Raw genomic sequence first — 24,407 nt, 5'->3', positions numbered from 1 at the left:
TGCCCATATGGGGTTCTGGTGTCGTAGGTGGAAGCTTAGCGTACTAGGCCAAGGCGCCGCCCCTGTTTTCTTTCCTTTAGTTCTTACCCTTATCTACTCCACTTTATCACCAAGTAGGTAGATGTCCAGGAACATTAGGTAATTTGCCAAAGAATGGATATACCAAATGTAAGTGGTGGAGACAAAATATAGACCAAAGTAGTTGAACTCCATGGACAAATTTTTTGCTCACTTCAATTAATGAACTTTATTCTTAATAATTTTATGTTGATGCTGATAAATAATGATTGTATATCTAGAGTCAAGGTGGCTGACAGCAAATAAACAGAAATCATAGTGCCCCATCTTCCAAGTCTCCCAGGAAAGAAAGAAAAATTAACTGAGGAAATTAGAAAGTACCACAGTAATCAGGTGAACACATAAAGAACAAGAATAAACATCCCACAGATCAAACAAGAATGCATTCCTAAAATAGTGGAGAAATAAAACAGGATGCAGAAATAGAAGTGTGAATAACAAATAATTTTTACTAATTATATATATATATATATATATAGACAGGCAGAGATGACAGTGAGAGAAAGAGATAGAGAGAAAGGTCCTCCTTTTCCATTGGTTCACCCTCCAATGGCCGCCGCGGCCAGCGCTGCGGCCAGCACACCACGCTGATCCGATGGCAGGAGCCAGGTGCTTCTCCTGGTCTCCCACGAGGGTACAGGGACCAAGCACTTGGGCCATCCTCCACTGCACTCCCCGGCCATAGCAGAGAGCTGGCCTGGAAGAGGGACAACCGGGACATAATCCGGCGCCCTGACCAGGACTAGAACCCGGTATGCCAGCACCACAGGTGGAAGATTAGCCTATTGAGCCATGGCGCCGGCACTAATAATATATTAATATTTTCTTTGCACCAACACTGAGCTACATGCTTTTCGCGCATCTGTTATTTATTCATCCAAAAACCCTGTGAGATGAATAGCACTCTCCTTGTTTTATAGGAAAAATATAACATGGATAAGTCTTATTACATGTCCCATTCAGTTGATGGGGCTTTAGATGTGAACAGGGTATAAATGTTAACAAAATCTGGCAAGAAGCCTTATTTATAGCTAATAATTAAAGCAACATAATATAATTTATTTAATATGGGGAACTGAGTTGCAAAGGTTCAAACAAGAAATGGGAATGTGATTAAGATGGTCAGCTTTTCATGACTACAACTAAAACCCCCAAGATAGGCTAACTTAACAAGGAGAAGGTTGATTCTTTCAGTTTTAGAGATTCATGGTCCACATCAGGCATCCCTGTTGGTTGGGCATCTAATGAGTGCAGTGAATGGGGAAACATGTAGAAAAAGGATCCCATCGCAAGACAGGAAGCAGAGAGAGATATCAGGCCTGGCTGCCCCTATGTCCATGGAACTGTGCTTGGAAAGCCACCATGATTCCATCACAGGGCCACACCACAGTTACCTAATCCAATCCAGTCACCTTCCAATTCCTGCCTTCTGATACCAGATTTGAACTAGTTTCCATCCATAATCCATCAACATAATAATCTGGGAGATCAAACCATTAACAGATGGATTTGGGGGGACCCTAAACCTATACAAAGGATAACATTAGACATCATGAATAACAGGAAGATGTTACCGCAGACTGCAGAACTGAATGAGAAGAATTGGTGCTATCTGTGTTCAAATTTGAGAGTCCCCCAGTGTAGCCTAGAAGAAGTGTGCTATATTGCGGATGCTGGATGACAGAGGAGATATTCTCACTGATGCAAGTGCTATCTAAGGCAGTAGGAGCTTCTCCACCATCCCCACCACCAACACCTCCCCCACCACTCTCCAGCTATCCAGTTCTGCCTCCTATCGCCTCAAGGGACCCAAAATGTAGCCGGCAAGGTAACTCTGAATTGTAGTTTACAAGGACATTTCCCTAGTTACTAAATTTAGTTTCACTGGGCTCCACGCCAACAAACACAATGACAACTACGTATTTGATTTTTCTTCAGAGTAGCTATATTTCCATCACAGTTTTCTAAAACATGTCTTTCTATCCTGTTTGTACTCTATGCTTTCTGTATCATGTTACAGGTTCTTTGAAAAAAGTGCTAGTAGCTTATATGGCACCAATGACACAAATGTAATGGGGTCCTCCAGAGAAACAGAATCAACAATGAATATGTGTATATGTATATAGAGATATACTTAAATATTTGTTTATTTGAAAGAGTTCAGAGAGAGAAGGAGAGACAGAGAGAGATCCCCCATCTTTTGGTTCACACCCCACATGGCCAGGGAGCCAGGAATTCCATCCAGGTCTACCATGTGGGTGGCAGAGGCACGAGTACTTGAGTCAACTTCTACTGCTTTGCCCAGGCCATAAGCAGGTAGCTGGATCAGAAGTGAAGCAGCCAGGACTCAAACAGGCACCCTATGGGAGGCCAGGATGCTTTATCCACTATGGAACAACACCAGCCCCAGGAAGTGTATTTGTATGCACATATGCGTGTGTTTATTGTAAGATACTGATTCACATGATTATGAAGGCTGAGAAGCACCCCAGCCTGCTGCCACCCAGGAAAGCTGCTGCCAAAGGTGAAAAGTCTGAGAGCCACTGTCCATGGTGCTGACTGCAGGGTGGATCTGAGGCCTGGGGAGCAGGAGCATTGCAAGCCAGGGAAGACTGGTGTCCCAGCTCAAGCAGCCAGGCAGGAAGTGACTTCACTTCTCTTTGCCTTGTTGTTCCAGGCAGGCCTTCAGTAGACTGGATGATGCCCACCCACACTGGGGAGGGTCACCTGCTTTACTTGGCCCACCAATTCAGATGCAAATCTCATCTGCAAATGCCCTCAGACACAACCAGAAATAACATTTAGGCAGCTGATTGGGCATTCCACAGCCCAGGCAAGGTGACACAGAATTAAACATTGTAACTAAGGATTGGTGGAAAGACACTTATATTTTATCTGAGGTGGTAAATATTACACCTAAGTGGACTAAGTTAAAAAAAAAACTTGCTACCCTAGACGAGTCACTAAAAGCAATTTTGTAGATATTGTTAAATTGTCTACAGTACTATTAAAGGAGAACAAAACAAATATATTTTAAAAATAAGGCAGAAAAGGAAAAAATATAAAATTAGACAACTACAAACTTAAGAGCAAGCAGCAAATGTTCATAAAAGAATATGGAAAATTACATCAGATGTAATTTAATGTACTGAATATTTCCAAATGGAATTCACCATTTTTTTAGATTTATTTTTTAACTTATTTGAAAGGCAGAGTAACAGAGAGAAAGAGAAAAAACAGAGAGACAGAGACAGGGATACACACAGAGAAAGAGATCATCCATCTGCCGGTTCACTGCAGCAAGTGGAGCTCACTCAGCAAGTAGCTTCAAGAGGTGGGGCTGGGTCAGGCCAAAGCCAGAAGCCTGAAACTCCATCGGGGCCTCTTGTGGTTGGCAGAGGCCCAGGCACTTAGACCATCTCCTGCTGCTTTCCTTGGCACATTAGGAGGGAACTGGATAGGAAGTGGAGCAGCTGGAACTCAAACCAGCACGTACATGGGATGTCAACATCTCAGGTGGCATCTTAACCTGCTGTGCCACAATGCCAGCCCCCAAAAGTCATAATTTTTAAGGCATTAAAGAAGTGTGCCCTGACTATATATTGTCTGCAACATAAAGATATAAATATAAAGACTCGGATAAGTTTAATGAAATAGGATATAGTTTTTTAAAATAAGTTTAATGCAGGCGATTATTTTTTTAGATGTAGACAACTTTATTTTAAAGTGTATATAGAAAGAAACAGGCCATGGACTAGCTTAAAATGATTTTGGAAAAAATGTGGGAGGAATTACTCTGATGTTAAAGTTTATTATGTGGCTACAGTGATCAAGATTGTGTGATACAGATGGGGGCATGGAGACGTGGATCAATGGAGCAGAACAGAGGGCTCCTGTGGAGATCCATAGAGACATGCCCAACTGATGTGTGTAAGGATTCAAAAGAAGTGGCCACTGCTCTGGCACAGTAGTCTAAGCCTCCACCTGCAGTGCCGGCATCCCATATGGGCACCACTTTGTGTCCCAGCTGCTCCTCTTCTGATCCAGCTCTCTGCTATGGCCTGGGAAAGCCAAAGAAGATGGCCCAAGTGCTTGGGCTCCTCCACCAGTGTAGGAGTCCTGGAAGAAGCTCCTGGCTTAAGATTGGCTCAGCTCTGGCCGTTGCAGCCATTTGAGGATTGACCAGTACATGAAAGATCTCTCTCTATGTCTCTACCTCTGTCTGTAACTCTACCCCTCAAATAAATAAAATCTTCAAAAAAAGATTCAAAAGAAATTAACTGGAGAAGTCACTGACTTTTCCAGAAATGTTGCTACAGCAAATCTCAGTGTACACTTTATATAAAAAAAATTCAAAATGGATTATATTCTTAAATGTAAAATATTGTACAAGAAAATTTTAGGAAACAGAGAAGAAACTCTTTGGTATCCAGAGCTAAGGCAAAAAATTCTTAGATTCTACAACAAAAGCATGCTTCATGAAAAACGTGATAAAAATCCATAAAGAAATATAAAAGATGTTGCAGTTGATTTCTCAACAATGTTGCAGTGTATTCATTCTGAGAGGAGAAGCGTGGTGGCGGCAAGAGGCACGGAGTCACCACAGAGACCCCGGGAGTTGGGTGAAAGCGGGCTTGAGGCAAGCAGCCCACAGACTCATTTATTTCAGTTAGTACAGCAGCTTATATAGCCAAGACCAGCCAGTTTGGTTAAGGGGCAGTCTATGCCCCAACCAATCACAGCCTGTTGCCAGGCAGTTTCCAAAGCCATGCAATCACAGCCTGTTACCAGGCAGGCTCCATTTGCCATGTGGGTTTCAAAGCCATCCAATTACAGCCTGTAACCAGGTAAACTCCATTGCCAGGTTGGATTCAAACCATTCCTGAGTAACTGACGCTCACTTGCCAGTGGCCATCTTGGCATGGCCTTCTCATTCCACCACAAAAAGAAGGATTTTCTTTTTAATCCAGAGAGTGATAAAAAGGATCAAAGAGAAATTATTTGTTAAGAACAGAAATGTCAAAGGATTAATATGTTTAATTTATAAAGAAATTTGAATATTTAAATTTAAAATGCACAATTAGAAAATAAAGACATGTAACCAAACATAGATACATGTATAAAATACATCACAGAAAATGTTATCAAAATCACTAGACTTTAAAGAAATACAAGCTAAAACTAAAGTACAGAGATACTATTCTACACCTGGTGAATGGTTAAGCAAACTATGGCATATATATTCTATGGAATATTGTTCATCAAAAAAAAAAAGGATGTATTGGTACACACAGCAGCATGGACAAATATCTGTGGAATTTTGATTAATGAAAAAAAGGCAATCTTAAAATAATACACATCATATTCTCTTAATAGGACAATAAGGGGGATATCTGTGGAGATGTAATGGTTCACCACCTTGAGTTATTAGTAGGTATACTATGTGACACACATATTAAAATTGTATAGTAACAAATATACTTAAAGGTAAAATCAAGTAGGGAAATATGAGTGAGATCAGTGGATTGTATCAACATCAGTACCCCAGTATTATAATATTCCAAGCTCTTAATATTGGTACAATATTTTACTGTAATTTTATAAAATAATGCTTTTAGAGGAAACATGGGTGATGTATATATGGTTTCTTCCTGTCTTAAATCTTGTTTTTTTTTTTTGACAGACAGAATTAGACAGTGAGAGAGAGAAAGAGAGAAAAGTCTTCTTTCCATTGGTTCACCCCCAAATGGCCGCTATGGCCAGCACATTGTGCCGATCCGAAGCCAGGAGCCAGATGCTTCCTCCTGATCTCGCATATGGGTGCAGATCTGAAGCACCTGGGCCATCCTCCATTGCCTTCCAGGGCCACAGCAAAGAGCTGGACTGGAAGAGGAGCAACCGGGACAGAACCAGCACCCCAACCAGGACTAGAACCTGGAGTACTGGTGCCACAGGTGGAGGATTAGCCTACTGAGCCTCGGTGCCAGCCCCTGTGTGACTTCTTACAACTGTATGTGAATCTATAATAATCCCCATAAGCATCTCAATTACAAACACAAAGAAAGAGGAGAGGAAACCTGCATTTGCATTCCATTCTTTTGTCCCTTAAACCAGTTTCCTGGTCCTAGCCATCATGTTGATGATTATGTAGACACTATTAGATGTGTAACTGTTCACAATTCCTCACAAGAATTCCTGAAAGTACAAAGGGACTGGTGTTTAAATATTAGAGGCCTGTCACAAAGAAGCAAGGGAGAGTGACAAAGTAAGGTGGTGGAATAGGAGGTAAGTAGCTTATATCCCAACACAACAAGAAATATGCACCCATCCATAGTCTGTCGCTTTGTAGGAGCCTAGAGATTTGGGTAGGAGGCTGTGGAACCTTGGCAGAGACCAAGACCTAGGAGGATTATTTGAGAGTACAGACCTGCATGCAGGTGGCTGACCTGCAGATCACGCTCCTGGGTTCTCCACCAGAGCATGGACATATGTCTCCATCTGGTCCTGTGCATGAAGTTAAAGCCAGTTGTGAAAGCGTCCAGGGCAAATCAAGCATACAAATGCTTGACCTGTCTGCCTGCCAACATTGGCCGTGGACCTTGAAGTTGCTCTGTGACTCAGCTCCAGTCCTGTCTAGTCATGGGCCCTGCTTGGCACTGTCCACACAAGGACTTGTTTGTATCTTGGAAGGAGACTTGGTTATACCTTACAGGCTAGAAGTTACCTATCTGCATGAGACCCTGTGATGGGCTACCAGCCTCCATCTCACAGCAGACCCTGAGGGGGCCTGGTCCCAGCTCCAGCTTCTCTCACTGCAATTGGGAAACTTGCACTTGTAAGAGGAGGTTCTGGAGGTTGCACCTGTCTATGCCACCAGGATCGGCTTCTAGGATTGGGTCCCTCGCCAGTTTTCCCACACAGTCCAGATACCTTCCTTTGGTATCCCACAGGTTCACCTATGTTGGGATCCACACAAACTTTTAAAATCCTGTAATGTTTGTAGATAAAATGACTTAGGGTACCATCTAATACAGAAACAGCTGTAGCAGTCACAAGTTTATGGAACATAAGTCAAGTTGCCAAGAGTTTCTGAAAAGTTTTAAAGAAGGATGAGTACCCAGAAAGTGCCGGTCTGAGAATCAGGAACAAGTCCCTAACGAATTCTTCAATGAGCAGACACAAATACATACCTGCAAACATCAAGAAAAGAGAAATATAAGGTCAGTAAAGGGACAAATTGCCAGTGACTATGCCTAAGAGAATGCAGATGTGTGAATGTCATACAAAGAATTCAAAGTAGCTGTTTTAAAGAAACAACAAACTTAAAGAAAACACAGGGAAATGATTCAGAAATTTATCAGACAAACTGAAATAATAATAATAGCAACACAGATATTCTGGAGTTGAAAAAAAACAATAAAATACAATAGAGACTATCAACAGAAGAACTGATCAAGAAGAATCTATGGAACTAAAGATGGGTGTTTTGAAAATACACAGAGATGGGGGCAGCACTGTGAAACAGCAGGTTAAAGCCCCAGCCTGCAATACTAGCATCCAAGATGGGTACCAGTTTGAGTCTCAGCTGCTCCACTTCTGGGAAAACTGGGGAGGATGGTCCAAGACCTTGGGCTCCTGCACCAATATAGGAGACCCAGAAGAAGCTCCTGGCTCCTGGCTTTAGCCTGGCCCAGCACTGGTCATTGTGGCCACTTTGGGAGTGAACCAGCAGATGGAAAATACCGCTGTCTCTACCTCTCTTTGTAACTCTGCCTTTCAAATCAATAAAACCTTTAAAAAATAGTCAAAGAAGAAGAAATGAAAAAGAAGGAATAAAGCATAAGGATTTATGGGCTAAAACCAAAAGAGCAAATATACATCATTCGAATTAACAAGGGAGTAGAGAAAGACAAAGGGATAGAATATTTACTTACCATATACAAAAATTCAAAATTAATTAGAAATTGTTATGGATTAAGCAGAACTTGGCTCTCTAAACTCATGCTCCTGTTTAAACTCTAAAAGCTTATTTATTGGAAAGACAGAGTAACAGAGAGAAAGAGAAAATCAGAAAGTGCTCTTTCATCCACTAGTTCACTTTCCCCAATGCCCACAACAGTCAGGAGGAAGCCAGGCCTATGCCAGGAGCCAGGAGCTCCATCTCGGCCTCTTAAATGGGTGGTAGGAATGTAAATCCTTGGCAATCATCCTCTGCCTTCCCATGTGTATTAACAGGAAGCTTAATCAGAAACAGCAGAAAAGACTTGAACCAGACATTCTGATATGTCATGTGGGTGTCCCAAGTGGTGGCTTAGACCTCTGTACCACAATGCCCACCCCTAAACAAGGAAGTCTTAAGTTAACCACTGCTGGATTAAGGGTGGAGACTTGGTCTAATTATGGCATCTGAGAGGTGCTTCCAGCAGAAGGTCTTTAGTTACTGGGGGCTTGTCCTCAGCAGATGGTTCTCATGAAAGGCTTGGCTATTTTAGCCCAGTCGGCCGAGCTTCTTGCTCGGCCTCCTGGCTCACCATCAGCACTCACTGTGCCTTGCTGGCCTCATCCAGCTGCCAGATTAAAGGAGCCTCCTGAACCTGGACTATAAACAGACACAAACCTTTTCTTTCCAAAGAATCTCCTATTTTAGTCAAAGTAATGAAAAGCTGAAAAATCAGAGACTTAGAAGGTGAGAAATGATAAGATGACTAGAAGAAGTCATAGGAAAAAAATCTTGTGACCTTGGTCAGGGAAGGACACTTTGAATAAAATCTCAAAGGCACAAGCAACAAAAGCAAAAGTAGATGAATGGAATTACATAAAACTATAAAGCTCCTGTACAACCAAGGAAACAATTGACAGAGTGAAGAGATAGCCTATTAAATGGGAGAAAATATTCACAAGCTACACATCTGGTGAGGGGTTGATATTCAAAACACTGGAAAACCAGATTACTCAATGAGGGCAAGCAAAAACCTGATTTAGAAAATGTGCAAAAGTCATGATTAGACATTTATTAAAAGAAGAACTACAGGCAGCCAACAGATATACAAAAAATTGCTCAAAATCACTCATCAGGAAAATGCAAATCAAAACCACAATGAGATACTGTCTCAATTCAGTTAAATTGTAGATTATAAAAAAGATAAATTATGGGGGTGGAGCCAAGATGGCAGAATGGTGAGGGCATGCACCGATAGTCTGGGAAAAGATAGTTTAATAAAAGTGGAGTTACGATAGCCTCAGGAAAAGGATCAGGAAAAAATTGCAGAGGAAACCCTTCCGGATCTAGTGGATGTGACTCAGAGGACCTATGGGGAGAGCAAGGTCGCCCACTGCGTGGAAGCCAAGCCACAGGAGCTGCAGGAGCCGCGGGAGCTGAGCCGCAGAGTTTGCGCACCGGCGCTGGAAGGGGAGGTGAGACAAAAACTTCTTAGTAACACAAGACATTGGCGGGGAAAGGCAGAAAGAGCCTGCAGAGAATGAGGCCTGAAACCCACTAGGGAAAGTTCTCCAGATTGGCTGGAGGAGAGAAAAAAATCAAATAAATAAGGGGAACCAGCAAGGACATTAGCCTCTCTCTCCACTCACCTTACAAAGCCCAGCAAGACAAAGGCCAGGCTCCATTTTACATAAGTAAAGTGGCGTGTGCCATTTTGCATATGTAAAGCGGGTGCCCCTCATTAGCCAAGCAGAAAAGCCTGACACTGGTGGGGAGAAATAACAGGAGGTTAACACCTAATGAAAGTGTGGAGCTAACCAACTGAGACTGTGAAAAACTGAGGGGGGGGGGCGAGAGAAGTCACCGAGTACACAAACTCCATAACCTGGACAACCTGGTGAGAGACTGTGGTGAAATCTGAGACCACACCTAGGGCTGCATAATCTCTTTGTGTGGTCCCAGTGGTAAGCAAACGAATACCCACAGGGGCCAGATTTCATACATCAACTACTCTCAATTCCACTCAGCTGTGTGGAATTACTTCCCAACAGAGTCAGAGAGAGAGAGAGAGAGAGAGAGAGAGAGAGAGCAAGCAAGAGAACAATCAGGGTGAAACACATTTGGCACACCCTTAACTCTGAACAACCAAACAGAGCTCTCTGGCCACACCCATCATAGCCTCTAAGGATCCATCAAAGGCAGACAGTCCTCTTAATCTAGAGTCACAGTATAACAAGAAAAAGCACCACACTGAAGAAACTAAAGAATATCTCCAATATGACAAACAACAAATGCAAAAGCTGAGGTAACAAGAACAAGGAAGACACTATGATGCCACCAAATGAAAAAGACACCCCAATTCAAGATTATGAAGATGATGAGATAGAAGAAATGCAAGAAGCAGATCTCAAAAAATTGATAAGAACATTAAGAAGTTCTCAAAAACAAATTCTCGAACTACAGAAATTCTTAATGGACAAGATAGAAAATCTCTCTCGTGAAAATGAAATATTAAGGAGGAATCAAAATGAAATGAAACAACTAGTAGAACATGAAACTGTGATAGTGATGAGAAATCATAATGAAATGAAGAATTCAATAGATCAAATGACAAACACATTAGAGAGCCTTAAAAATAGAATGGGTGAAGCAGAAGAGAGGATATCAGACTTGGAAGACAGAGAACAGGGAAATATACAGTCAAACCAAAGAAAACAAGAGGAAATTAGAAATCTAAAAAATATTGTCGGGAATCCTCAGGATACTATTAAACAACCCAACATTCGGGTTCTAGGAGTTCCTGAAGGCATGGAGAGGGAGAAAGGATTAGAAGGCCTTTTTAGTGAGATACTAGCAGAAAATTTCCCAATTTGGAGAAGGACAGAGACATCCTAGTACAGGAAGCTCATAGAACCCCTAATAAACATGACCAAAAGAGACCCTCACCATGACAAGTTGTAATCAAACTCACCACAGTGAAACAGAAAGAAAAGATCCTAATATGTGCAAGAGAGAAACGTCAGATTACTCTCAGAGGATCTCCAATCAGACTCACAGCTGACTTCTCATCAGAAACCCTACAAGCTAGGAGGGAATGGCAATATAGCACAGGTACTAAAAGAGAACAACTGCCAGCCCAGAATATTATATCCTGCAAAGCTATCATTTGTGAATGAAGGTGAAATAAAGACCTTTCACAGCAAACAGAAATTGAAAGAATTTGTCGCCACTCGTCCAGCCCTGCAAAAGATGCTTAAAGATGTGTTACACACAGAAACACAGAAACACGGTCATCAATATGAAAGAAAGTAAATGAAGGAAACCTCACAGCAAAAGATCACAGGGAATTCAAAGCATATATTAGAAAATATCTTTGGCAAATGGCAGGGCGAAGTTACTACTTATCAGTACTCACATTGAACATTAATGCCCTGAACTGTCCAGTTAAAAGACACAGATTGGCTGATTGGGTTAAGGAACAAAACCCATCTATTTGCTGCTTACAAGAAACACATCTTTCCAACAAAGATGCATACAGACTGATAGTGAAAGGCTGGAAAAAGATATACCATGCCAACAGAAATGAAAAAAGAGCGGGCGTAGCCATCTTAATATCGGACAACATAAACTTTACCACAAAAACTGTTAGGAGAGACAAAGAGGGGCACTATATAATGATTAAGGGATCAATTCAACAGGAAGATATAACGATTATCAATGTATATGCACCTAATTAAGGGCTCAGGTTTATTTAAAAGATTTGTTAAGGGACTTAAAGGGAGACTTAGACCCCAATACAATAGTACTAGGGGACTTCAATACTCCACTCTCAGAAATAGACAGATCAACAAGCATACAGTAGATTTAAATGACACTATAGCCCAAATGGATCTAACAGATATCTACAGAACTTTCAATCCTACAGCTAAAGATTTTACATTCTTCTCAGCAGTACATGGAACCTTTTCTAGGATTGATCACATACTAGGCCATAAAACAAGTCTCAGCAAATTCAAAAGAATTAGAATCATACCATGCAGCTTCTCATACCATAGGGAATGAAGTTGGAAATTAGCAACTCAGGAATCCCTAGAGCATATGCAAATGCATGGAGATTGAACAATATGCTCCTGAATGAACAATGGGCCATAGAAGAAATTAACAGAGAAATCAAAAATTTTCTGGAAGTAAATGAGGATAACAGAACAACATACCAAAACTTATGGGATACAGCAAAAGCAGTGTTAAGAGGAAAGTTTATATCAGTAGGTGCCTACATCAAGAAATTGGAAAGGCACCAAATAAATGAGCTTTCACTGCATCTCAAGGATCTAGAAAATCTACAGCAAACCAGACCCAAATCTAGTAGGAGAAGAGAAATAATTAAAATCAGAGAAGAAATCAACAGGATTGAATCCAAAAAAACATTACAAAAAATCAGCCAAACAAGGAGCTGGTTTTTTGAAAAAATAAACAAAATTGACACCCCATTGGCCCAACTAACTAAAAAAAGAAAAGACCCAAATCAATAAAATCAGAGATGAAAAAGGAAACTTAACAACAGACACCACATAAATAAAAAGAATCATCAGAAATTACTACAAGGACTTGTATGCCAGCAAACAGGGAAAGCTATCAGAAATGGATAGATTCCTGGACACATGCAACCTACCTAAATTGAACCAGGAAGACATCAAAAACCTAAACAGACCCATAACTGAGACAGAAATCGATACAGTAATACAGGCCCTCCCAACAAAGAAAAGCCCAGGACCAGACGGATTCACTGCTGAATTATACCAGACATTTAAAGAACTAACTCCAATTCTTCTCAAACTGTTCAGAACAATATAAGAAGAGGGAATCTTTCAAAATTCTTTCTATGAAGCCAGAATCACCTTAATTCCTAAGCCGGAAAAGGATGCAGCACTGAAAGAGAATTACAGACCAATATCCCTGATGAACATAGATGCAAAAATCCTCAATAAAATTCTGGCCAATAGAATGCAACAACACATCAGAAAGATCATCCATCCAGACCAAGTGGGATTTATCCCTGGTATGCAGGGATGGTTCAACATTCGCAAATCAATCATTGTGATACACCACATTAACAGACTGCAGAAGAAAAACCATATGATTATCTGAATAGATGCAGAGAAAGCATTTGATAAAATACAACACCCGTTCATGATGAAAATTCTAACAAACTGGTTATGGAAGGAACATTCCTCAATACAATCAAAGCATGGGGAAAAGTTGGAAGCACTTCCACTGAGATCTGGTACCAGACAGGGATGCCCACTCTCACCACTGCTATTCAATATAGTTCTGGAAATTTTAGCCAGAGCTATTAGGCAAGAAAAAGAAATTAAAGGGATACAAATTGGGAAGGAAGAACTCAAACTATCCCTCTTTGCAGATGATAGGATTCTTTATTTAGGGGTCCCAAAGAACTCTACTAAGTACTATTGCAACTCATAGAAGAGTTTGGAAAAGTAGCAGGATATAAAATCAATGCATAATAATCAACAGCCTTTGTATACACAGGCAATACCACAGCTGAGAAAGAAATTCTAAAATCAATCCCATTCACACTAGCTACAAAAACAATCACATAACTTGGAATAAATTTAACCAAGGACGTTAAAGATCTCTACGATGAAAATTACAAAACCTTAAAGAAAGAAATAGAAGAGGATACCAAGAAATGGAAAAATCTTCCATGCTCATGGATTGGAAGAATCAACATAATCAAAATGTCCATTCTCCCAAAAGCAATTTATAGATTCAATGCAATACCAATCAAGATCTGGAAAAAATGATGCTGAAATTCATATGGAGACACAGGAGACCTCGAATAGCTAAAGCAATTCTGTACAATAAAAACAAAGCCGGAGGCATCACAATACCACATTTCAGGACATACTACAGGGCAGCTGTTATCAAAACAGCATGGTACTGGTATAGAAACAGATGGATAGACCAATGTACAGAACAGAAACACCAGAAATCATCCAAACATCTACAGCCAACTCATATTTGATCAAGGATACAAAACCAATCCCTGGAGAAAGGACAGTCTATTCAATAAATGGTGCTGGGAAAATTGGATTTCCACATGCAGAATCATGAAGCAAGACCCTTACCTTTCACCTTACACAAAAATCCATTCAACATGGATTAAAGACTTAAATCTATGACCCAACACCATCAAATTACTAGAGAGCATTGGAAAAACCCTGCAAGATATAATCACTGGCACAAACTTCTTGGAAAATACCCCAGAAGCACAGGCAGTCAAAACCAAAATTAACATTTGGGATTGCATCAAATTGAGAAGTTTCTGTACTTCAAAAGCAACAGTCAGGAAAGTGAAGAGGCAACGGACTGAATGGAAAAAATATTAGCAAACTATGCAACAGATAAAGGGTTGATAACCAGAATCTACAAAGAAATCAAGAAATTCCACAAAAACAAAACAAACAACCCACTCAAGAGATGGGCCAAGGACCTCAATAGACATTTTTCAAAAGAGGAAATCCAGATAGCCAGCAGACACATGAAAAAATGTTCAGGATCACTAGCAATCAGGGAAATGCAAATCAAAACCACAATGAGGTTTCACCTCACCCTGGTTAGAATGGCTCACATTCAGAAATCTACCAACAATAGATGCTAGAGAGGATGTGTGGAAAATGGACACTAACCCACCCACTGTTGGTGGGAATGCAAACTGGTCAAGCCACTATGGAAGTCAGTCTGAAGATTCCTCAGAAACCTGAAGATAACCCTACCGTTCAACCCAGCCATCCCACTCCTTGGAATTTACCCAAAGGAAATTAAATTGGCAAACAAAAAAGCTGTCTATACCTTAATGTTTATTGCAGCTCAATTCACAATAGCCAAGACCTGGAACTAACCCAAATGCCCATCAACAGTAGACTGGATAAAGAAATTATGGGACATGTACTCTATAGAATACTATACAGCAGTCAAAAACAATGAAACCCAGTCGTTTGCAACAAGATGGAGGAATTTGAAAAACATCAATGCTGAGTGAATTAAGCCAGTCCCAAATGGACAAATATCATATGTTCTCCCTGATCAGCGACAATTAACTGAGCACCAAAGGGGAAACTTGTTGAAGTGAAATGGACACTATGAGAAACAGTAACTTGATAAGCTCTTGTCCTGACTGTTGATGTACGATGTAATACTTCATCCATTTTAGTATTTTTTTGTTCTAGTAATATTGGTTGAACTCAGTAATTAACACACAATTATTCTTAGGTGTTTAAATTTTAACTGAAAAGTGATCCCTGTTAGGAATTTGAAAAACATTATGCTGAGTGAAATAAGCCAGTCCCAAAGGGACAAATATCATATGTTCTCCCTGATCAGTGACAAATAACCGAGCACCAAAAAAGAAACCTGTAAAGTGAAATGAACACTAAGAGAAACGGTGACTTGGTCAGCCCTCACCCTGCCTGTTGATGAGCAACTTAATACGTTATCCCTCTTAGTATTTTTTTTGTTTGTTCTACTTAATACTTTGGTTGAATACTGTAATCAATACACAGTTATTCTTAAGTGTTGAAACTTAACTGAAAAGTGATCGCTGTTAAATATAAGAGTGGGAATAAGAGAGGGAAGAGATGTGCAATTTGGGACATGCTTAAGATGACTTACCTCAAATGGTAGAGTTAGAAACATACCAGGGGATTCCAATTCAATCCCATCAAGGTGGCATGTACCAATGCCATCTCACTAGTCCCGGTGGTCAATTTCTGTTCACAATTGATCATAATGATAGGACTAAGAGCCAAAGGGAGCACATAAACAAGACTAGTGTCTGCAATTACTAGCTGATAGAATAAAAAAGGGAATGAACGATCCAACATGGGAAGTGAGATACACAGCAGACACATAGAATGGCAGATGTCCTAAACAGCACTCTGGCCTCAGAATCAGCCCTTATTGCATGCGGATCTGGCTGAAAAGCCCAGGAGAGTATTTCAGGCATGGAAAACCAAGACACTCCAGCCAAAAAAAAAAAAAAAAAAAAAAAAAGACCTAAGTTAAAGATCTATGTGAGTGAGATCCCAGTGGAAAGAACGGGTCATCAAAGAAGGAGGTACCTTTCTCTGAAGGGAGGAGAGAACTTCCACTTTGAACACGACCTTGTCTAAATATGATCTGAGTCAGTGAATTCAAAAGACTTCCATAGCCTTGGCGACTCATGACAAGAACCTAGGGTGATTACTGATGCCATAAACAAGAGTGTCAATTTGTTAAGTCAACAACAGGAGTCACTGTGCACTTACTCCTCATGTAGGATCTCTGTCCTTAGTGTGCTGTACATTGTGATTTTTTTTTTGGACAGGCTTTATGCTATAACTAGTACTCAAACAGTATTTTTCACTTTGTGTTTCTATGTGGGTGCCCACTGTTGAAACCTTTACTTAATGCACGCTAAACTGATCTTCTGTATATAAAGAGAAACGAAAATGAATCTTGATGTGAATGGAAGGGGGGGAGAGGGAAAGGGGAAGGTTGCAGGTGGGAGGGAAGTTATGGGGGAGAAGCCATCATAATCCATAAGCTGTACTTTGGAAATTTATATTCATTAAATATAAGTTAAAAAAAAGACAAATTATGGGTAAGAGCATGGAATAAAGGGAACCCTAAAACATGGGAATTGGGATACACAACAGATTCATAGAATGGCAGATGTCCTAAACAGCACTCTAGCCTTAGATCAGCACTTATGGAATTCGGACCTGACTAAAAAGTCCATGAGAGTTTTGCGGGCATGGAAAGCCAAGACACTGTGGCAAAAAAAATGACCTAAATGAATGGGAATAAGAGAGGGAAGAGATGTACAATTTGGGACATGCTCAAGCTGACTTGCCCCATATGGTAGAGTTAGAAACATACCAGGGGACTCCAATTTAATCCCATCAAGGTGGCATGTACCAATGCCATCTCACTAGACCCGGTGATCCATTTCTGTTCACAATTGATCATAATGAAACGACTAAGAGTCAAAGGGAGCACATAAACAAGTCTAGTACCGGCTAATACTAACCGATAGAATAAAGGGCAGAGTGATCCGACATGGGAAGCGAGATACTCAGCAGACTCATAGAATGGTGGATGTCCTAAACAGCACTCTGGCCTCAGAATCAGCCCTAAAGGCATTCAGAACTGGTTGAAAAGCCCATGAGAGTATTTCAGGCATGGAAAGCCAAGACACTCTGGCAAAAAAAAAAAAAAAAACCTAAATGAAAGATCTCTGAGTGAGATCCCAGTGGAAAGAACAGGTCTTCAAAGAAGGAGGTACCTTTCTCTGAAGGGAGGAGAGAACCTCCACTTTGACTAGGACCTTGTCTAAACAAGATAAGAGTCGGAGAACTCAAGGGGCTTCCATAGCCTTGGAAACTCATGACTGGAGCATAGGGAGATTACTGATGCCATAAACAGGAGTGTCAATTTGTTAAGTCAACAACAGGAGTCACTGTGCACTTACTCCTCATGTAGGATCTCTGTCCTTAATGTGCTGTGCATTGAGATTTAATGCTATAACGAGTACTCAAACAGTATATTTCACTTTGTGTTTCTATGGGGGTGCAAACTGTTGAAAGCTTTATTTAATGTATACTAAACTGATCTTCTGTAAAAAAAAAAAAAAAAGAAATTATCAATTCCCAACTTGACTCTCACTGGGATTAAACATGACAATAGGTCTGATCTGATTTCATCATCATTTAAAAAAAAATCATCTATTATTTTTCACTTTATGTTTCTGTGTGGGAGCAAACTGTTGAAATCTTTACTTAATGTATGCTAAACTGATCTTCTGTATATAAAGAGAATCAAAAATGAATCTTGATGTGAATGGAAGGGGAGAGGGAGTGCGAAAGGGGAGGGTTGCGGGTGAGAGGGACGTTATGGGGGGAATGCCATTGTAATCCATAAGCCATACTTTGGAAATTTATATCATTAAATAAAAGTTAAAAAATGTAAAAAAAATGACCTAAATGAAAGATTACGTGAGTGAGACACCAGCAGAAAGAACGGGCCATCAAAGAAGGAGGTACCTTTCTCTGAAGGGAGGAGAGAACTTCCACTTTGACTATGACCTTGTCTAAATAAGATCAGAGTTTGTGAACTTAAGAGCCTCCCATAGCCTTGGCAGCTCATGACAAGAGCCTTGGGTGATTATTGACATCATAAATAAGACTTTCAACTGTTAAATCAACAATGGGAGGTCTCTGTCCCTAATGTATTGTACTATGTGAATCAATGGTAAAACTAATACTCAAACAGTACTTTATACTTTGTGTATCTGTGTGGGTGCAAACTGTTGAAGTCTTTACTTAGTACATACTAAGTTGATCTTTTGTATATAAAGATAATTTTAAATGAATCTAGATGAAGAATGGGATGGGGAGAGGGAGTGGGAGAAGGGATGATTGTGGGTGGGAGGGAAGCTATAGAGGAAAAGCCGCTATAATCCTGAAGTTGTACTTTGGAAATTTATATGTATTAAATAAAAGTTGAAAAAAAGGGAACCCTTGCACACTGTTGGTAAGAATGTAAATTAGTATAATCTATATACTAATTTACATTCTTACCAACAGTATAATCGTTATGGAAAACAATATGAAGTTTCCTGAAAAAACTAAAATTAGAACTATAATATGATACAGCAATCCCACTACTAATATACCTAAAGGAAATTAATTCAGTATGTTAAAGAAACATCTGCACTCTGATGTCTATTGCAACACTATTCGCCATACCCCAGATGTGGAATCAACCTATGTGTCCATAAGTGGGTGGACTGATAAAGAAATGTGTTGTATATAAATAATGGAATGCTATTAAGCTGTAAAAAAATCAAATCATGTCATTTGTTACAACAAGAATAAATTTGAAAGACATTTTGTTCAGTTTCATAAGCCAGGCACAGAAAAACAAATTCCACATTGTTGCTGTGGATTCCTTCTGAGAGGAGGAGCATGGTGGGGGCGAGAGGTGCGGATTCACCACACAGACACCAGGAGTCAGGTGAAAGTGGGCCAGAGGCCAGCAGCACACAGACTCATTTATTTCAGTTGGTGCAGCAGCTTATACAGCCAAGGCAGCCAATCCATTAAAGGGGCGGCTTATGCCCTAACCAATCACTGCCTGTTGCCAGGCAGACTCTGTTGCCAGGTGGGTTCCAAAACCATTCCTGAGTAACTGATGCTTGCTTTCAAGGAGGATGCTTTAATCTGTTAGCTGGATGAGGCTGGCAAGGCACAGTGAGTGCTGATGATGAGCTAGGAGGCAAAGCGTGAAGCTCGGCCAACTGGGCTTGGCATGGCCTTCTCATTCCACCACATTTCCCCCTTTTCATTCATTTTTGAGCAACAGGAGACATGATTCTTGGCCATACCATTGTTGACTCCATTTCCATGTAGGTTCTGTATGTGGCTGTGCCTGTCTTAGGTTGTCCCCCAGGAGATCTTACCCATCATTGACTAAGCAGACCTCAAAGTGGGAGACCACAGGAGTGCTTGTTCTGATGGGGGTAGGAATGAGAAACAATGGTAATCAGAAATGGTGTGACTGCACACAGGCTGTGGACTGCTTGAGTGGCTGACCAGAGCTAACTTGGGTATAAAGCAGTAATGGATGTGGCTATGGGCAGTTCCTCAAGGCAGGATGATAAAGCAGCAGCTTGACAATCGGTAGCAGGTGCATCTGCTAACAAGGCAGACTCTCAGTCTTATTTGCTGGCTCTGGTTGGCTGTCAGTTGCAGGCTTGATTTATCTGGCTGGTACCCAAATGGGCTGTCCTGCATTTTCTAGAAAGACACAAGCATATCCTAGGACCTTAGGTAGCAGAGGGTGTGGTCCCTTCCATTCTCCTGTCAGGGGGTCTTTCCACCCAACCATAGGGGCCAGGGTCTGTGATGGAAAGGATCCCCAATGTTTATAAGCTGGGATGACTCCCTGAGAATCAAAAGTAAGAAAATTGACAGTGAAAAGGACTTTGAGGCAAGCTGTGGGTCTGGGGGCATATGACTGTTTTTCTGTCTAAGAGGTCTTTAGTCACCCTATGATTGCATGTCCTATGACTGCATGTCTCTGTGGGTTGTATGGGATACCTGCGGCAGACTGTATGTTCCAGGACCACAAGAAAGAATTAAATTCCTGTGATGTAAGTGCTGGCCCATTATCAATCTTTATGGTCCAGGGGACACCAAGGACCAGCATGGCTGATTTAACCACCTTTATCACAATACTAGCCTTCTCTACTGATTGGGCTATTGCAAATACAACCTTTGAATAAGTATCTACCACCACATGGACAAACTTAAGTTTACCAAAGAAGTTAATGTGGGTGACATCCACTTGCTAGAGCTTATTATGAGCAAGGCCTTGTGGGTTCACTCCTCCTTGTTACAATTGGCAAGGGGAGCACAATTCTTGCAAGAGCACACTAAGTGTTTGCATTGGCTCATTGTTAACTCTGGGAAAAGCAATTTTATGTTGCTTGCTGACATGTGAAATACTTGGTGGAGAATACGGGCTTATTCTAGGTGTCCAATGGAAGCTGTGTTGTAGGAAATAAGATGATCAACCTTTCTGTTGCCTTGGAAAATAAAGCCAGGTAACCCAGTATGTGATCTTACATGTGAGATATACCATGGGTGTTTTCTTTTCTCAGTTATCTCTTTAAGTGTTGTGAACATCTGGTCAATTGGCTTACTGGTTAAAGACTGCAAAAAGGATCATCTTTGCTACCTGTACTGAATATTTGCTGTCTGAAAATATATTTACCTACCCATCCTGGCTAATGAGTAGTACCTTGACTGTCGCCTTTATTTCTCCCACCTGTACTGATCCCCTGTGGAGTTCTACATGGATCTTATCTTTTTCTGTTAAGGATTTGATCATTATTCCAAACAGTGATTGTTGGCCTCCATAAACACACACGGTGTCATGGGTATAGGTTGATTAGCAGGGAAAGCATGTTTTGGATAGTCTATTTCTAAGGTTTGTAATGTCTGGAGTAGCCTGTCCACTGGCAGGTGATTGTCAACCTGTCCTGGGAAATTTATCGTTAAAGTTTGAAAGAGTGTGCTATTCTGCATCAGTGTGGTCAGTTCTAATTGTGATAGGGGTAGGACCACTATGTCTGCCTCTGTGTTAAATATCTTATTGGCATAATATCTTAATTTAAGTCCCATCATAAGGAGGGCATCTACTTTGTTAACTATTTATGACACTTGCTCCAGGCTATGTGCACCCAAAAATGTGGTCCATGTTGTTGCCAAATAACTCCTACCTAAGGGGACCTTGAGGGTAGATATGGTTATGGCAAATAGAGTTACTCAAGGGTCATATCTAAAGGTTTTTAAATTTGACAACTGGGTGTTGATCTTTTCCATAGTGTATTCAGCTGCTAATGTCAATGTGATTTTTGAGGAAGGGCTGTTCCCCTTAGTCAGTAAATAGAATAGCGGTCTAAGCTCTGCAGGTGTTAGGGGAAGGAAGGGCTTCAGCCAATTGATTTGGCCACATAGTTGCTGAAGTTCATTAAGTGAGTATTTATGCTTGATTTTTAGGTTTGGGCCCATTGGAGATATATGGGAGGAGATTTCATAACCTAGGAATTGAAAGGGAGGAAAAATGTTGTACCTTTTCTTTGGCAATAGACAAACCCAGGAATTGTAAATTTCTTACTGTCTCACTTAAACAGGCCTTCATAGTTACTGCATTCTCGTGAGCAAGTAAGATATCATCCACATAATGTATGACCAAGCACTGATCTTTGTGTTGGTAGCATGAGAAACGTATCTTTGGCAAATGGCAGGGCTATTTTTCATGCCTTGTGGGAGTACTGTCCACTGGAATCTTTTTGCAGGGAGCTGGAAATTGGGCTCCCATACTGTAAAGGCAAAGTAGGCCTTACCTTCTCCACAATGGGAATGTAAAAGAAGCAACCTTTTATATCAATGGTAACTATGTGGTATCCATTAGGAATGGCCCCTCAGTGGGGAATGCCAGCCTGCAATGTTCCTATCTTTTTATGATTTTGTTGATGGCTCTCAAATCCTGTAGTAGCCTATTTTCCCTGTTTCTTTGGCATCACAAAAATGGGTGTGTTGTGAGGGCTAGTAGAGGGCTATATGTGTTCCTTTACCAATTGTTCCTGTAACAATTCTCTAAGATGCCAAGTTTGGGTTGTAATATTGGCCACTGCTCTACCCAGATGTTTCCTGTTTTTTCCCACTCAATGGGAATTGGGCCTGGCTTCTGTATGAGGTGAGCAGAGGCCCCAGAATTGGGGTTGAATCTTACTTGTAGGCTCTCCATTAAAGCTGTTGGTTTGTTGAGGTGGATTCGTTCTGAGAGGAGGAGTGTGGTGGGTGCAAGAGGTGGGGAGTCACTATACAGACCCCGGGTGTCAGGTGAAAGCAGGCCAGACACGAGCAGCCCACAGACTCATTTATTTCAGTTGGTACAGCAGCTTATATAGCCAAGGCAGCCAATCCATTCAAGGGGCAGTCTATGCAGTAACCAATCACTGCCTGTTGCAGGAAGTTTCCGAAGCCATCCAATCACAGCCTGTTGCCAGGCAGGCTCTGTTGTCAGCAGTCATCTTGGCATGGCATTCTCATTCCATCACATTTCCCCCTTTTCATTCATTTTTGAGCAGCCAGAGGCATGATTCTTGACCATACCATTGTTGACCCCATTTCCATGTGGTCTTCATAGGTGGCTGTCCCTTTCTTAGGTTGTCCCCCAGGGGATCTTACCCGTCATTGACTAACCAGTGCTCAAAATGGGAGACCACAGGAGTGCTTGCTCTGATGGGGGTAGGAATGAGGAACAATGGTAATCAGAAATGGCATGACTGCACACAGGCTGTGTGCTGTTTGAGTGGCTGACTAGAGCTAGTGGGTATGAAACAGTAGCAGATGTGGCTATGGGCAGTTTCTCAGGGTAGGATGATAGGGCAAGTGTATCTGCAAGCAAGGCAGACTCTCAGTCTTGTTCAGCTGGTTCTGGTTGGCTGTCAGTTGCAGGCTTGATTTTTCTGGCTGGTACCCAAATGGGCTGTCGTGCATTCTCTGGAAAGACACAAGTATATCCTTGGCCCTTGGTTAGCAGAAGCCTTTTTACAGGTGTCAGAATCCAGGGCCTGAATTCTGTCTCCGTTCATACATTTATGGCAAACATGCAGATGGGATGGGGTCTAGCGGCTGCCCTGAGAGCCTGGGGTGCCTGGGGACTGCCACAAATGTGGGGATCTTCACCGGATGTGGTTGAGATGACCTTCATTGGTTATTACTTCATCCCATGGGTATTTGGGGCTGACTAGGCATTGCTACGTTGTCCACTGTCATGTCATTTTCACTGTCAGAGCTCTCTCTCCCCAAGTCATCAATTGTTGCCTGTGAGGCAGAGGCCTGGAGTGACAGGCTCTTAGCACTCACAGATTCATTATGTTTGGTAACCTGTGTGGGTTTCTGAGAGAGGGGCATCATTCCTATGTTTGAGCACTTAAGAGTGGCATGCCATGCCAACTCTAGCCAAAGGAAAGATACCCACAGGACTGCTGCCATAACAAAACAAATTCCTAGCACCTCAGAGGCTGATGTCATTATGCAGGGGGTTCCCTATGTTAGACGAACAGACAGTGGTGTATCAGAACATACGTATGTCCTGTGCTTAGTAGGGAAATTCCTTGATTCATTAGGCATATGGCCTTGACCATGACACATGGTGTCTCTGGAGTGTCACCTCTCTTAAGTGAGGGAAGATGACTTGGTTCTGAATTCTGGGATGATCAGTCCCTTATGAATTCGCTGAGCAAACCAAAAGTTAAAGTCATCTCATCACATTACAGGTGTGATGACCTGATCAGCTGATTTTAATACTCCAACTCCTTAGAGGTCAGACCCAGGCACTGTCTTCCAATGTTGCCTTTTCCTTGTTTCCCTAGCTTTTGCAACAGTGGCATCCACCCCTGTATCAATTAAATGCACAAAGGCAATGTCACTAAGTATAGAGTCAATTTTGGCCTCAGATTGAAGATAGACATCGACCAATTAATGGCGTTAAAAAAAAATGGTGTTACACTGCTGGCTGGTATGTGCCTAACCTGGGTCACTTACACCGAGGACATGGACAAGGAACGGGGCTTAGGAGGGGGTTCTGTGCTCACCCTCACAGAACCGAACAGCACACAAAACATCAAGGGGCCTATCGTGCCAAAATCAAGGGGGGACCTCGCCAACTCTGATATGCTATCTGTCTCTCAGTCACGTTGGCACGCCAGATGTGGCTGTGGATTCATTCTGAGAGGAGGAGTGTGGTGGGGGCA

Source organism: Oryctolagus cuniculus, chromosome 1 (assembly GCF_051225735.1).
Source record: "Oryctolagus cuniculus isolate XC-2025 breed Fujian yellow rabbit chromosome 1, ASM5122573v1, whole genome shotgun sequence".
NCBI classification, from domain to species: domain Eukaryota; kingdom Metazoa; phylum Chordata; class Mammalia; order Lagomorpha; family Leporidae; genus Oryctolagus; species Oryctolagus cuniculus.
Note: the sequence above shows the minus strand (reverse complement) of the source record.